The sequence below is a fragment of the Amphiura filiformis genome, chromosome 17, assembly GCF_039555335.1.
Source record: "Amphiura filiformis chromosome 17, Afil_fr2py, whole genome shotgun sequence".
NCBI classification, from domain to species: Eukaryota; Metazoa; Echinodermata; class Ophiuroidea; order Amphilepidida; family Amphiuridae; genus Amphiura; species Amphiura filiformis.
Window position 1 is genome coordinate 36978117 of NC_092644.1, and position 15935 is coordinate 36994051.

Sequence of the window (15935 nt, forward strand, 5' to 3'; positions counted from 1 at the left end):
CAAAAAAAAATATGTTAAATGATTCAATAAAAGTTGTGTGTTTCTGTTTGTGAGCTTTCTGTGTTGCTTTTTAATAATTGACTGGGATTTATATGAGTTTTTACCAGTTGCCATTTTTGCCAGGCAAAAACAGGTTCTTGCCAGTTTTTGCGACTTTGTTGGCAAAAACCATGCTGGGCAAAAACACATTTTTGCCAGCAAAAACGGCCCCTGTTTTAACCTTTTATCATTATAAAGTAAAGATCTGAAAATGTTTTGTACAAGAACGAACTTTTTAGTTCGTTCTTGTACAAAACATTTTCAGATCTTTACTTTAACGGTTTAAATTCACCTGCTATCTACTATTTCCATGGTAAAACTACATTGATGTTTAACATCTGCTGGCCTGTCGCGTGTCGTGTATACGTCTACGGTAGATCTGTGTATTGATGAAGAAGTACATTGATTTCAAAGAAGATGCTTCCATACACCTTCTCTTCATTATACTGTATCCTGAAGTAGTTCACTGATTAGATCTACTTCCGATTAAAAATATAATATAGTATAATGAATCATGATCATGGCCAATTTGTACTGGAAATAAGGGCCAAAACATATTTTTCGTATGCTGTATATGTGACAATCAAGCCCAAAGACTAGTTTCTGGAAAGGATACTTTTCCGGTACATGTAATGCGTTCAAATTTGTGGAAAATACATTCTCTATAAATATCTTTTATAACCAATTATTAACACAAAATTATTATTAACAACTCATATAGCATAGCGAATGCTTAGACTTGTGCTGAGTTTTTGATTATTTTGTGAGTGCAATCAAGACAAAATTGCATAATTGACCCATTTGCCCCTTAAATTGTAAAAATATTAAAATTTGACTTTTGTTACCAGATGTTTCATTTGGCAAAATAGGATGATATTTTTGAATCCAAAATAATTGCTGCTGTATTTTTCTGGAATCGGGAGTAGGTTACTGCAGATCTGAAGTGTAGGCCTATATTGCTTACATTCTCTGTATACATCTGTGTATTGATGGAGAAGTGCATAATTATGTGCATAATAATCTACTGTAGATCTGTCCATAGGCCTATTTACTGCAGATCTGTGTGTTAATGAAATACTATTTGATATTGAAAATATCATTTTTAATAGTCTCAAATAAAAAATGCGGTAAAATCCCGGGGATAAAATTGCTCCCCAAAACAAGAAACAAACAAGTTTTTTAGCCCAAAATCAGTTTTATTTACCTTCATGAAAATTCATCATATTATGACAGTTGAAACCTATATAAATCAGCCTTATGATCGACCTTTTGGTCATCTCCTCCATGATTTTTGATCATTTTGATGTATTGTATACATATTTTGTTATTTTTATGTGAATTGTGGGAATAAAATGAATGAATGATTGAATGAATAAATGAAATTATTGAATGAACGAATGAATGAATGGGCAAAGAATTAAAGGTATCCTGATGTGTTGATGTTCAATAATTTAAGTTTAAAAATTAATTTTGATCCAAACGCAAGAAAGTTATTCCTACCTCTCAGTTTTTGTTTCTTGTTGTTTTAGTTTTTAACTTGAGTTTTTAGGCTCTTTTTAAAACGAGTCCAAAATAAAAATGGCAAAAATGCCAAGAAGAATTTGTGCAAATTGTTTTCGCAATGTTGACTTTAAGATTTAAAAACAACAACAACAACAACAACAACAACAACAACAACAACAACAACAAAAAACCCTCCTGTCTTTTTTATTTTTTATTTATAACAAAACATTTATGCCTATAAAATATGGAATGAGGCAAAAGAGCTAAGTATAAACATGATCGTTGAAAAAGCAAAAAGGAGAACAAAAGAGGATTAGATGTCGGGAGGAAAAAATACCCGATATAAATAGATGTGTAAACAACAAACAAGTAAACTCATCCATTTGACGATATTTATTATTTACTTGTGTGAGCTGTCTTACGACCCCAACAGTTCAAATCATGTACCACATGCACCGTGTCCTTCAAACCCAGCAATCAATCAATTTTGCGGTATTGGGCGTGTATTTGAACTAACGGCCCATTGGTGCTGAAACTGGAATATTTTAAGCCAGCTGAGTGAAATACATTTCCTTTTATATGAATTATATTCTTATAATAATGCATAAATACATTACAATAAAATATAAAAAATTTAACTTATGGTCTTTGGCTTATTTCAATATATATTTAGTAATAACCTTAATTTTTCTATCTGGCTATATTTAAAATATACACCGTCCGACCGTTAGAAATCAATTTGGGACATTCTCATCGGCTGACTCATTCTCCCACATATCCATCTCATTTACGAGTGGTTACTGGGTCGCCGCATCAGTTTGGTAGAAAATTTGACAGTCGAACCGAAGTGATTACTCATTCAACTTACTCATTTCTACACTGGTAGTACTGGATCGGGGATACCCTAAGTAAATCTACGGGTTTTAAGGAACTTGAGCTTGAAGATCTACTTGGTAAGTAAACGTTAAGAGAGATTTTGACAATTTAAATTAAATTAGGGGTTGGGAGTCCGTAACTATACAAAACCGGAAGCAGCATGACATGTAAAATGTGTAAAACTCGATGAACTGTAGTGTAGGCATGGTACCGTGTCATCAAACGTTCACCAAGTTCATAATGTTGCTTTCGATTTTGTACTTCTGATTACTAACTATTCAATAACGCTAGATCTCATGTCCAACTAATTTGTATTAATGGGTGATGTGGCATGCAAAATTTGTCATCTGACTGTTCACCCAAGGACCCAAAGCCAATTATTCTATACTCTATTTAGTTTGGATAGGGAGTATTGATTTTGATTTTGAATCTTTGATTTATTTAAATACGAAAAGATGTCTCAATTGAATCATTAAGTCAAGTGGATTTATAGGTCTAGTCATAAATAATTCTATTTAAATGCACATCAGGTGAGCAAACATTGCATTATGATCCCCTGCTGGAACAGACCATAAAATAACTTTTTGAAATGATCATAATATGAAATTTAATGACTGGATGACCATGAATGCCTGACTGATTGGAGTGGAGGGCAATTGAATTCATAATTTTGGACTAATCTCTACACCACATGACCACACATCATGAAGCAGCCTAGCCCGAAACACTCATCTCAAGTCTTCACTACAATTTCCATCTGACATCTCTGATATTAGAAGTATGAGCATGATGAGCCAGGAGCAATTATTGGAGCAACTTGCTACCTTTCCTCAGGTGATGAAGTCTCAGATGAGATCATATCTGGCACGTCAGTGCTAATTTTGAGCACCTTTGAAGTTGTAAATTGACCAGAATTGTGACTGAAACAATAACTTATTAATAAATTGTGAAATCTTGATCATGCAATCGTCAAACTACATATTCTCGTTCCCAGATTGTATGAGGCAAATTGTGAACATTGTCGGGAACAATAGACACTTGGGTGTGAAAGACACTTTTTTGCATTTTTATTTAGTGGAAATGAACCAACTTTTCGTATATTATAATTAAAATAATGATTATGGGTAATAAAGGATTTTCTGGAACTGGGGTGGGGGGGGGGAGAACTCACTCACATGAACTTCCATTATATAACCAGAAACCTTCCACCATGGGGGCTGACTGGCTGAAATGTACCAAAACTAGTCTGATTTTTCATGTTCTGGTATTTGACCTAGGAGAGGGGAGCCCCCCCCCAACAGACACCTGCCCACATAAGTAGGCCATTATGTGACCAGATCTGATCCAATCAGTCTAAAGTTGGCACTAATGAATCTGAGATATAGGCAAAAACTGAGGAGGAAAAAACAATAAAAACATAACGGTAATTTTGCGCAAGCTTTGTTGATTTTGCCCCCCCTGAAATCCGCTTTGCCCCCCCCCGAATGCCCCCCCCCCCCGAAAAAAATTACCTGGCGCTGCCACTGGAGCCAAGTATCCAAGAGACCTCAGGATTCAACATCAGTAAGTGTAGGTACTGAGCAAGTTAGTGGTAGTAACTCAATGTTCAACATTTCCGACTTAGGCCTGCAAATCCCACCTCTGACACCATGATTGCTAGATTCAAAGCCCCCCTACATTTGCAAATGGGTCAGCAGGATGAGTATTTATATCAAAATAACAGATAGCATGGTCATTTAATATAGGAATGTTGCTAAAGTTGTGTGTGTGTGGGGGCAGATTTATGTTGACTAAATTATGTGTTGCCTGTCAATAAATAGCAATTTATCCTTTACATGGCAAATGAGCATTTTCTTGGCGGCCGAGACATGGATTGCTGATTTAAATAGTAGGCCTACTGTTATTTGTGAAAATTCCAATGCATATTAAAGCATCTAAAGGGTTAAATGTGTGACTAAAAGCAATCTGGAGTTTCAAATGAGTAAATAAATAAATTAAAATTAATCCCATTCATATTATATTAGAAATAAATTGATTGTGATTTAAATTTTATGAAAACATGCAGTTCATGATTCATGGATTTGAATTCTCCAATCTCCACCAATAGGCCAAGGCACTATACACATGCTATAAACACATCTTCAATGACTGCAGGGAAGAACAATTGGTCCCATGCCAAATTGGTGTTCATTGACGATTGCAGGGTTGCCAAACCCGCAATTTAATAGCCCATTTGGGGGTGACTTTTGAAGATTTTCCCTGCGACTTATGACAATTTCCTGTCCCATAAAACCAATGGTTAAGAAAAAAATTGGGTGACTTTTCAACATTGGCTACCCGCGACTTCCAATAGTTTCCTGCCCCATAGAAACCAATGGTATTTATAGGGAAAAATTGGGCGACTTTGCGATTATTGCGAAATTTTTGGCAACTCTGGACGATTGTTGTAATTAGGACAGTTCAAGTTTGAGAACATGACTCATACATGAATCTGCCGGTGCCGGTACAATACAAGGAACGTGGATTCATGAGTAGAGCATTGTGTTTCATGTATTCATGTGCAGGTCTGTTCTACCAACAAGAAAACACTGTACAACAATATGTTATATTGTTAGTTGCTGCATTTTAATATGTTGAGTATTGAGAACCAGAAAGCCTTAACTCACAATGGTTTTCATTGTTATTTAATTTTTTCTAGTTCTCAACCCTCCATGTGATACAGGTGTTTTTGAATAAATCGGGTCCCAATTGAAATTGTAGAATCTACAAATACCGTAATATAATATTGATGGTCGATACTTAGGCATTTTTTTTGGGGGGGGGGCAGATTTTTTGCTACAGGCCTAGAACTTTGGTGAGAATCTGAGAATCCATTCTTGCAGAGATTTTCTTAAATTGATTTGTATGATTTTTTGAGCCTAGACATACTAAGGAAATTGGGGGGGTCGATGTCAGGTTTTAAAAAAATCGATATATTGGCCACTCAATATCAATAAAAATCAATAAATCAATTTTCCTCCCAATTTTACTCATCTTCTCACATTTACCATAAATTTATTATACCTATGGTAACAGGATGCATCATGCCATTTGGATTCACATATGCACCAGCCACCTTCCATGCAGCGACTTATGGAGCACTATGCCATTTGGACTCACTAATGCACCAGCCACCTTCCAGTAACTTACGAAGCTCAATTTCACTAATTTGCCCTGATTTTTCAATACTTTTGTTTGATTATCAGCAAATTGGATATATTGATTTTCTTCAGAAAGTGATATTGATATTATTGTCCAGATAGTTGATTAAATGCTTATTATTGATATATCGATGGTCCTTAGCTATAAAGTATTTGCTTGTTTCTGTTTCACTAACATTGTCTTCTTCCTCCCCTTAAAACCAATAAATATTTTATAAATAATACAAAATTAAGTTACATGGTTGTTGATTTAATACTAACAAAGCTCTTGATGTAATTATCTTGTCAAGTGCCAACTGCAATTAAGCAGACTATTGATCCTCTATCTAGTCCAATAATGTTTGCCTTGTTAAGAGCTACAAAATTATGACTGATGATACATCCTAGGGCAAAGAGCAATCGATAAGTAAAACTGGACTTGGTCTGTGGAGTAGCTCTTTGTGGAATAAAAATTGGTTGATATGACATTTGAGATGGGAGAAAAATAGGGAAGCAAAATTATGGATAGATATTGTATCACTTCCGACCATTGGCCCAACACGCACTCTTTTAATCTGAGACTGACTACATGTATTTGATCTTTGATGTATGGTGATTCTGGAGGTGCCCAATTTCCCATTTTCAATTCTATGGTAGTTAGTTAATGGAGCAGATTTTCACATATGCAGACTTCAAAAACTGATTGGGAATGAATAGGGCTCTTGTAAGTGAAGTTTCTGAACACATAGTGAACTCAATATCACTGATTGGAAAAAAACCGCAGTAAAACAGAAATTAATTATCGAACCACAATTTTGAGGGAAAGACGGCCATAAAATGTATGAATTCTTCCAAACAGTAGGCTAATGAAGAGGTGGAGCTAGAACTTTTTGATTTTTTTTGTGGAGCCAAAATGATAAAAAAAATACAAAGCCAATTTATTTGAAATTTCCACTATATATAATGAATGTTTAAAACAGAGAATAAATTTATAATAAAAGAAGAACAAACAAATACCATAAAAAATTCAACAGTTTTTAGTATGATTTCCTCAAGGTCTTAAAGAACTGCTGTATGGTTCAGGTGTGGATGTCAAGAATGGCTAGAGATGGATAAACACACACAGACATGCCAGATGATCTTGTCCATAGAACTCACACAATATACCCTGTCAATATTAGTAACCATGATGCCGATTGCTGCATCAGTTGCAATTTTTTATTTTTCTCAATTTACGATTCAATTTATGCATCAGTCTGTTTGAGTGTTGACATATTGTTCATCAAATATAGAAATCTACGTGCAATCGTACACGTTTCCCTGCAATGCAGGAAGGATGTCATGGATCTTTGTTCAACCACAAATTATCTGTGTTCATCATGTTCATGTAAGAAAGTGACTGGTTACAGTAAAGATAATTAGTTTTACTTTGTGATCAACTTTGAAGGGAGAAATGTAGCTTTTAATTTGAATTTGATTTTGTTTCTGAAAATCGAAGATCTGTATAGTTTTAAGGGTAGACGAGGTATTGTTGGTCGAAGCAACCTAAAAATCGATTTTCATTATCTAGATCAATATATTATTGAAAATTAACACCTTGATGCTTTGCAAAAGTTCATTCTACAAATCGTATACTTTGCAAACTTGCTTAATTTATTGTTGTTAATGAGTTATGTACGTTTTACAAAAGTGTTGTTGTTTCAGACCTCTTTACAACGTAACTCAAGAACCGCAGCACCTATAAAAGTATATCTGTGATATTTTAATTCTTCTACACGCTCGCTATGAATTGAGCAATGCAATTTTGCTAAAGCTCACTACCATTCGTAAGATGCTGTGAACTACCAAATCACAAACATGTTGCAGCATTTCTTCCCAATTTGGTTTCTGGATTAACTAGAGAATACCTACCACTCCGGAACACTTACCCTATGTACACTAAAAACTATGAGCCTAACTCTAACCCTAACCAACCAAAACCTTAACCCTAGCCATAATCACAGGGTGTGGTTACTTCGGTAGGAAGATTTTCAACATGGAGGCTGACAAAACAAAATTTTTTTGATGGACTGTTTCTGGAAGGTACCCCAAATCCCTCCCATCCCCATAGTCAGGAAATTGGAAAAATAGGTCAAAAACTGTCATTTTCCAGTATCTGATCAGTTTTTTTACTCTATCTGGAATTATTGGGGGGAATGGACTAAATGGTATTTTGAGCCCGCACCCAAATTAACTTATTCTTTTGTTTGAAAAATGTGTTGCGTACATTTAGGCATACATTAGGCGGAGGCGCCCTATTTAGTGTCAGCTTTGGATATTTAATTATTTTATTTCTTTTCCACTCGAATTACCCAGGTCCAAAGCTAACATTGAATAGGGTGCCTAAATTACCCAGGTCCAAAGCTAACATTGAATAGGGTGCCTCCGCCTAATGATTTATAGCCAAAATTAGAAGTAAAAGAAGAATGCTTGAAAACCAAAGTGCTTTTTTAAGAGCCTCTCAAATGTATTTATCAATGTAGCTAACTGGCTATCCATTGTGCTCTTTTTTAATTAGCACAAGCTACAAGTAATAAATGAAGGCCTAATGTTTCTCAACGAGATGGAGCTACGGCAATGTATGGCATGTTAATGTTGTTTTCATCATTAGTAAACTCCAGGGTGAAGCAGCACTGATGATGAATTAAATTAGAATAATGACAGTGTATGTCAGAAATGTCATGATACACTGCATGTATGCTGATGTATATCAAGCCACAGGATGTGACGTTTATAGGTTAATAAACGCGTATCACTTGTTGGGAGTGAAATTGTACAAAATAATGCATGCGTACTGAGATGTTGATGCGTCTAATGCACGAGCCCCGAAGGGGGGAGTGCATTAGACGCATCAACATCTCAGTACAAGTGCATTATTTTGTACAATTCCTCGAGCAATAAGTGATACGCATTTATTAACCTATTTCATACACGACTGTGATTTTTGTAATTTTTATAACAAAATTGTCACTAAAAATGTTGGAAAATACAAACAAATATAAATGCCTCCACCCACAAGAAAAATGAACGCGTCCGAAAGCACTGTGTGTACTACGAGGAGTGCGTGCCCTTGCAATTATACAATATTTATGCACGGCTAGTAATTTGCTCTGATTGGTTCATTAAACATCAATAGACATATTTACAAAATAAAGTCAAAGTTTGACACTGGCCATTTTAGTGAATCGAGGAGATTTGCTGGGAGGAGGGGGGAAAGGGAAACTACTGATTACTGCATACACAATCCTAACTCCTCCTAACACATGCCCCCCCAATTGATTGCAAAATTTAAAAAACCCCATAGGAAAATTGCCAAAAAACGGCTTGTGTCCCCCCAATGAGACCCGGTGCCCCCCAATCATGGTTGGTGCCCCCCAATCGGATGACCCATGCTACGCCAATGACACTAACCTCAAGCAAGTGTGTGCTGTATATTTTCAAGCAGTATTGCACTGAATTTGTAATAATCTGTTTATAATTTTTGATGGTGTTGGCCGTGAACTGATGAATTAAGTCATGTACAGAAATTGGTGGTGTCAAAAAGTATACTAAATGTTTTACAATACATACACCTCACTATCCATACCAGCTGCTACCCCATGACTTCAATGCAAATATTTCTCAACTTCCAGGGCAAAGTTCATGTAGGGACAGCAACAACTCCACTTGAATAGACATTTGTTAGTGATGACTGTGTTAATTATGTGGTCAATAAACTCTAGATATTCTGAATGAAAATGGGTCATAGGCAGGTTACTCAATGTAAAAATATGAATACCATGAAAACCACATTGTGAACCATGTGTTCGTGGAAAAGTGCCAAAATGTTATTGTATGTACAAGTATGGCATTTTTTTTTGCAAATTTCTATGTTTCTATTATGAAACCACTGATGAAACAACTGACCAAAGGATGTCAACCGGGGATGTCAACCTTGTGGGGCAAATGAGTCATTTGAAGAACAACATTAATTTCATATTTTGACATTTAAACATTCTTGGCTACCTAGTAAACAATTCTATATTAAATCAGATATTTTGATGGTGCTCTAAATAATTGAAATACAAAAATATTTTTACAAATTGTTTGACTATAACTTGAAATCAATTTTTTAAAATGAAAAACAATTATTCTTTCAGTTTGATAGTAAATGTCTTTCATTTAGAAATTGTAAATGTATAATAAGCTGAAATATGAATAAAGAACAAATCAAACTCAATTTTAAAGGAGTATTTTGTGATCCTAGCATCCTCTTTTTATGACATTTTTCAGTAGATATCCACGAAAAAGCTTATTCCTAAAATTTCAGTTGATTCCGATTGCGCGTGATTGATATATTACACTGCTCCATACATTGTAGGCCACTGTTGTAAATTCAAATTTGGCGATATTTTTGCTGAACGAATTAATCTGCAACAATTTTTTGGTACGTAAACATTATGTAGCCAGAGGCTTCCAGTGGTATAAAAATTTCAACTTTTTTTGAGAAAAGTGGGGGGGATGAGGCTGTGGATCACGAAATGCCCTTTTAAGTTTCATTTTAAAAATAAGTTGAAAATTTACAATTGAAAAGATTAAAAAAACCAGTTAGGTTTAAAATGGGACACTATGAAATTTCACAATTTAGTAAACACATAAATAACAGCAAAATTAGCAAATCTGGTTGTGCAATCATTAATTTAAAAATGGCAATATTACGGAATTCGCCATTTGAAGCCTAATTAGAGGAAATATGAACGTTGGAATCTCTAAAGGGTCTGCTTTGATTCCGGATATATACATGTTGTATCAACAACTGGCATTTGTAGGTATATCCCTGCAATATTTCTTCATTGACCCCAGTCATATACATTTATACCATGATGCCATCTACACTCCTGGTATCTCTGATTTCACTTTACTCTACAGACCCTTTAGTATAGTAAGCCAGTAAGGTATACGATTACATGATCATCAATCTATTTTCAAAGCCCATGTAAAGGTCAAGATACAATTCAAGGGAGGCAGAGATGGAGATGGATGGATGGATGGATGGATGGATGGATGGATGGATGGATGGATGGGGATGCGTCTGTTGGAATCTCTTCGAATTGTAGGCCTTTATTGAGCATTTTTGACAATTTTTGTCACATTGGAATTGATTTGTAGGCCTTTATTGACCATTTTTGGCCATTTTTGTCACATTCCCCCATCACTGTGCCCCCTTCAAGCCTTGTTCCCCCCCTGCAAAAAATCCTAGATCAAAAGTTTGGTTGTCAACAGAATCTTGTAGTATAAATTCATCAAGGTTTGAAACAGTTTTTTAGTAGGCTATATGATATACTTCTTGGAAAGGCTGGTGAAACATTCACATCCCAGGAATGCTGATTGATGGTTACAGAAACATTCCAGCCACCCGGCCCACATTTGGGGCCACAAACTTACAATTTGCTGTTATTTTGTCATATATTTTTGTCATATCTTGTTTTCTATTGAAAAAGGAAAAATATTATATTACAATATTACATCCAATAAAGCTCAATAAATGGAGTATGACCATCATGGCCGTGTTGTGTATCCTTTAGCAAACTACAGAATGGGCCAAACACATGACTGGTATTGCATACATGTACCTTTAATGCGTTGGCAATTCAGATCAGACTGAATATGATGTTGGAGGTGGTTAAACTTACTGCAAATTTCAAGCTCACCAATGACTCAACTTTTATCAGAGATGATTATGTTATCATTTGGGGACTTTCTGACGAGTAAATAAATGAAGAAATCATTTGAATTAATACTGGCCAGGCTTTCAAAATTCAAGTGACATCTTTCAATATCATGAACAGCTAGTAAGTGATACACTTTTGAGGATATAATATGAATGGAGGAAAAGAAAGGAGGATGGAAAGGAGTTTTGGTAAAGAAAGGGAAGGGGCAATATGAAGCAGGTTGAAAGGGGGGGGGATTAATTTTGGCACACCTCTCTATGTACCTTTCCAATATTACACCCTATAAAACATAGTAACACAGTGAACTTGCATCATATCAAATACTAGTATTATAGATACTTACTCCTATTAAGGGCTCATATTGAAATACCCTACCACGCTTTCACACAGAAAGAAGGCAGGATTCCCCTCGCTAAGCGTGCGCCTCAGGAAAGCTCGGTCTTAAAACGGATGGATATATGCATCCGTGATACACCCTGTCTTTTGAAGTGGTCTGGTGACAAGGATTATAATAAAAGTTAATCAAAGACTGGCAATTTTATTGATTGTTGAACTAACTGAACTAATCGGCTCATCGCACAACCCAGGAAAGCGCGCTCCTAATTTAAGTGGCTAATTGCAGTGTTATAATCACACAGGATTTTAACAAAAGAAGGCTAGCACAGGAAAGCTGCAGGATGGCGTACACCTTCCTGTGTAAGGGAATTTCAATATGAGCCCTAAGTTGACATACCGTACACGTGGAAAGAGGGTGGAGGGAGGGACACAGCTAGATTTCTTGGTACATCAGAAATGGGAGTGGCAGAATTTCTTTGCAAGCTGAGGGGGAAGATTAAGGTCAGCCATTTGTGGCAGATCATTTTGGAAATGCACTCTTCCAGTGGTGCACAATGATTAACCCCTTCCCCCTTTTAGGGGAACCACAAGTCCCAATCTCGCCAAATTACTGCCTACAATATACAAATGGATGACTGTACATATATCAGCCATGTGTAATATGTAACAGGCAGATATTACTATGAAGGCCTACTATATACGAGAGTACATATGGCACTAAAATTATTAGGGAGTAGTCCATAGTCCCAAGTTCATTATGTTCTGGGACTGCCTATCTGCAATGATCTGTTAGATAGATAAGGCCATAAAAGGAAATGTTGTGTTTACTTGCCAATAGGAAATGGGTAGGAGGTCACTGGTAGTAACTGTCTTCTTTCCCATCTATCTGCAGCCACAAGAATTTCCCTGAAGTGTTACTGTGTTTTGCTTGGATCCCATCATCATAATGGGTGCGGACTGGGGAGGGTGAGGATGATGATATTGTAATTATATTTTTATGGAAATCTATTTTTAACAGATATCATCATATCAGGTTGCAAAATTTTTGTGACAGTATGTTTTCATTTGCTACCACAAGATGATACTAAAATTTATATCTAAGGTGATGAGTAAAACCCTGTTTTTTGCAAGTTCATATTTTGAAAATGTTCTGAATTTTTTACCAAAAATTTTCAGTAAAAATTAATCAATTTTGGCCCCAAACAGCTGATTTTACATGATTTTAGCAAAAAAATTCTCCCAAAATACAAAATTTGGATCGGTCAGGCCTGTAAAAGGCAAAATAAATATGGGGAGGGGAGGAAATTTTCCTAAAATTTGGCATTTATTGCACAGAAAATGGAGAGAAACTGGGGTAAAGACCGGTCCAAGGCTGATGGAAAATGCTCCTCTTGGCACTGCAAAGTCTACAATTGATCGGTAATTAAAAATGTTAAATTAGTTCACACTTATGAAGCCAGGGTTCTGAAGGTCCCCCAAAACATGTTTATTTCTATCCTTATTATTGATTCTTTTAGTTGAATTATTGACATGGCCTGGCTGGAACAACGCTTTAGGGGTGGGCATTTCCATGTTTAGTTCTAACACTATGCAATGGTATCAAAGAGCTGAACACGATTACCGAATGCCACATCAAATTCAAATATTGATTTAGAGATACCTATCAATGATCTACTTCTAAAACATGGTAAAGGTTCTGTACTTATTGATAGGCCTATGATTGATATTGGAACATCTGAAAACAAGTGTTGCTAGTGCCATGACTTAGCTGCACAATTGGGTTTACAAGAAGGCAGGTGGATATTGTGCTCATGCATGGACTTTCAAAATGCACCCTAAACAAGTATTTTTCGAGGCCTTTCTCAAACCTTTCAACTAGTATTTTGATCTCGTTTTAATACCCTAAACTAACGAAAAAAGTATTATTTGCCATTTTTTATGCTTTTCGAGCGTATGTTCGAGGTACTGTCAAACATACCCTTTCATCTGATTTTGATTTTTGTCGGTTTTGAACTCCTCGTGTACATCGCTTGCCCGTGAAACTACCCTTTTTAAGTCCGATGTATACTCCACTTCGCGAGAAGCTGTGATGAAAAAATTAAAGGCATTCATGTATACTTTATCAAAATATCGCCGAGTATCGCGAAGAATTGTTGCCCGCTCTGTGCTTTCATATAGAAACTTCGCTGGCATACCCCCAAAAGTTGAACCAAATCCAACTCTACGCGAAGCGAAGAAACCCGCTTTTTTCAGCTCAAATTACTTCGCGGCCTGCGAAATCGCGGTCGCAAAGTGGAGTATACATCGGACTTTACTCAATTGCACTTAAGCATGATATCCACCTCGGAATGTTACAAATGCCCCCCACCCCACCCACACCTAGACTAGAAGAATCACCTATTACATCTTAGAAAACTCTCATGCTATGGTCTACAGATGAGAGTACATAAAATTCAGGTACTTTTTTCAAGTGTCTAGATGTGGCAGTGCTTTCTTAGAATTACATGGACTAGTGAACTTCTTATGGTGTTGTCAATTGTTTGTCAAATTGTGAGTCTCTGAAGTGCCTATAGTAAAAGAAAAATATGGTCAATTCATGAAGTAATTGGAAAATAGGCAAAAGTGGTGTTTTTTACACTATATCAATTCATGTAATTGAAATGATCTAATTATGCATGTTAGGGTGCTTTTCTTTCCATTCTGTAATATTTTCTATTTAGCCGTTGGTTAAAAATTGGCCTACACAAGAGTCATTGACTGCAGCTTGGTGAATCAATTTGCCACTCCTTGCTCCTACCAAATTTTGGCAACACTTTGAAATTACTTATCAATAGGCCTACATGACAGATAGCCAGCTACATCACAAAGTCCTTGGTATATAGGAAAAGTTGGTACATTGGTGTAGTATGTTGTTATGTAGTGTTATATCATGTAGAGCCATTATTAAACCTCTTCAGTATATTACTTCCTGGAGATGCACTGATCCCTGTATCTTGGCTTGTTTTGATATGAGAAGATGGCTTCATGTTTTGTAATTCACGTAGGCCTACATTGTAGTATCAAAATATAATGCACATTTGGGTGTTTTAAGATGCAAGTTTGATTGAAGCTCAATTTGATTTTGCATAGTTTGAGCTATATCTACTTAATTGACCATTGAATATCCACCAATGACATGCATGTGATTTTGGTGATTTCCATGTTTTCCCCAATATGCTTAAAGGTTTAATTATAATGTGAAGCTTTTTTGTCATGACCAAAAATCTTGCTTTATTTATGCCTGCCCCAAGCAGTATGTGTTCTTGGTTGTATTCTCTCACCTGCCTGACCACACACCCTACCACTTTTCTGCGAGGCTGCGAAGGAGTCCCTACAACTTTTTCCTATCAAAGGGATCTTGCACACCCGAAGCTAAACTCCAAACCAGGGATCCACTTGACTTTTTACTATCAAACCGAGACCTGACTTTACACCGGCAAACACCTGTCCTGTCTTATTTATGTTTGCAATGGACCACAGTACCTAAAGGGAACCATGGAAGTCTTTGGTTGCTAGGTGTCATTGGTTATCATTGTATTTATGGGTGTGCATCTTCATTTGCAGGTAAATGCACTACATGTAAGTGTGAGCTGGAAAAAACATGACCAATAAAGATTATTGTATGGGGACATTTCACCTGTATTGTAACTTCAAAAATCACCACAAGGCTTGGAAGAAAGAATAACTTATTTGGTTACTTGGAATCCCGCACAAGGAAAAAGAACCAAAAAGGACATCCCTGCTCAGGAAGTCCTTTGTGGATCTACTTCAAGAAGACACAGAATATACAGTTGCAGAAATTGAGACCAGCATGCAGAATAGGCCGTTTTGGGGAGCCATCATTGATGCAAGAGGAGTACAACTCATACAGATGTATACACAAAATGACTTTTGATTCTAGCGATTTCCATCCAAATGCACTTTTTGAAATTTTATAATTTGCAACATTAGACCTGCATATTAGACTGATCACATATACATATCAATGCCTCAATATGTCAGTGTACTTACAACTTTCTTGCATTCTCTCACATGTACAATTGTGTGTTATCTATATTACTTCCCTAAGATTAAACACTCAATAAATTGAAACAAACCCATGCCTGCTGTCTGTAAAGGCAGAATCATACACCATATAATTATATTGACATCAAATATTTGCAAAAACTATTCGTTATTCAATCTGTTTCAATTAATTTTGATCTACTAACAA

General features: G+C 36.0%; 1 protein-coding gene across 1 annotated transcript in view; it reads left to right on the forward strand.

The window, feature by feature from the left end:
- Positions 1-2309: 2309 nt before the first annotated feature.
- Positions 2310-15935, forward strand: part of LOC140137731 (uncharacterized) — a 44575-nt gene continuing 30949 nt past the window's right edge. Inside the window, exon 1 of the mRNA XM_072159497.1 lies at positions 2310-2495. The gene's annotated coding sequence lies outside the window, so the exon portion shown is untranslated. The remainder of the gene's footprint in view (positions 2496-15935) is intronic.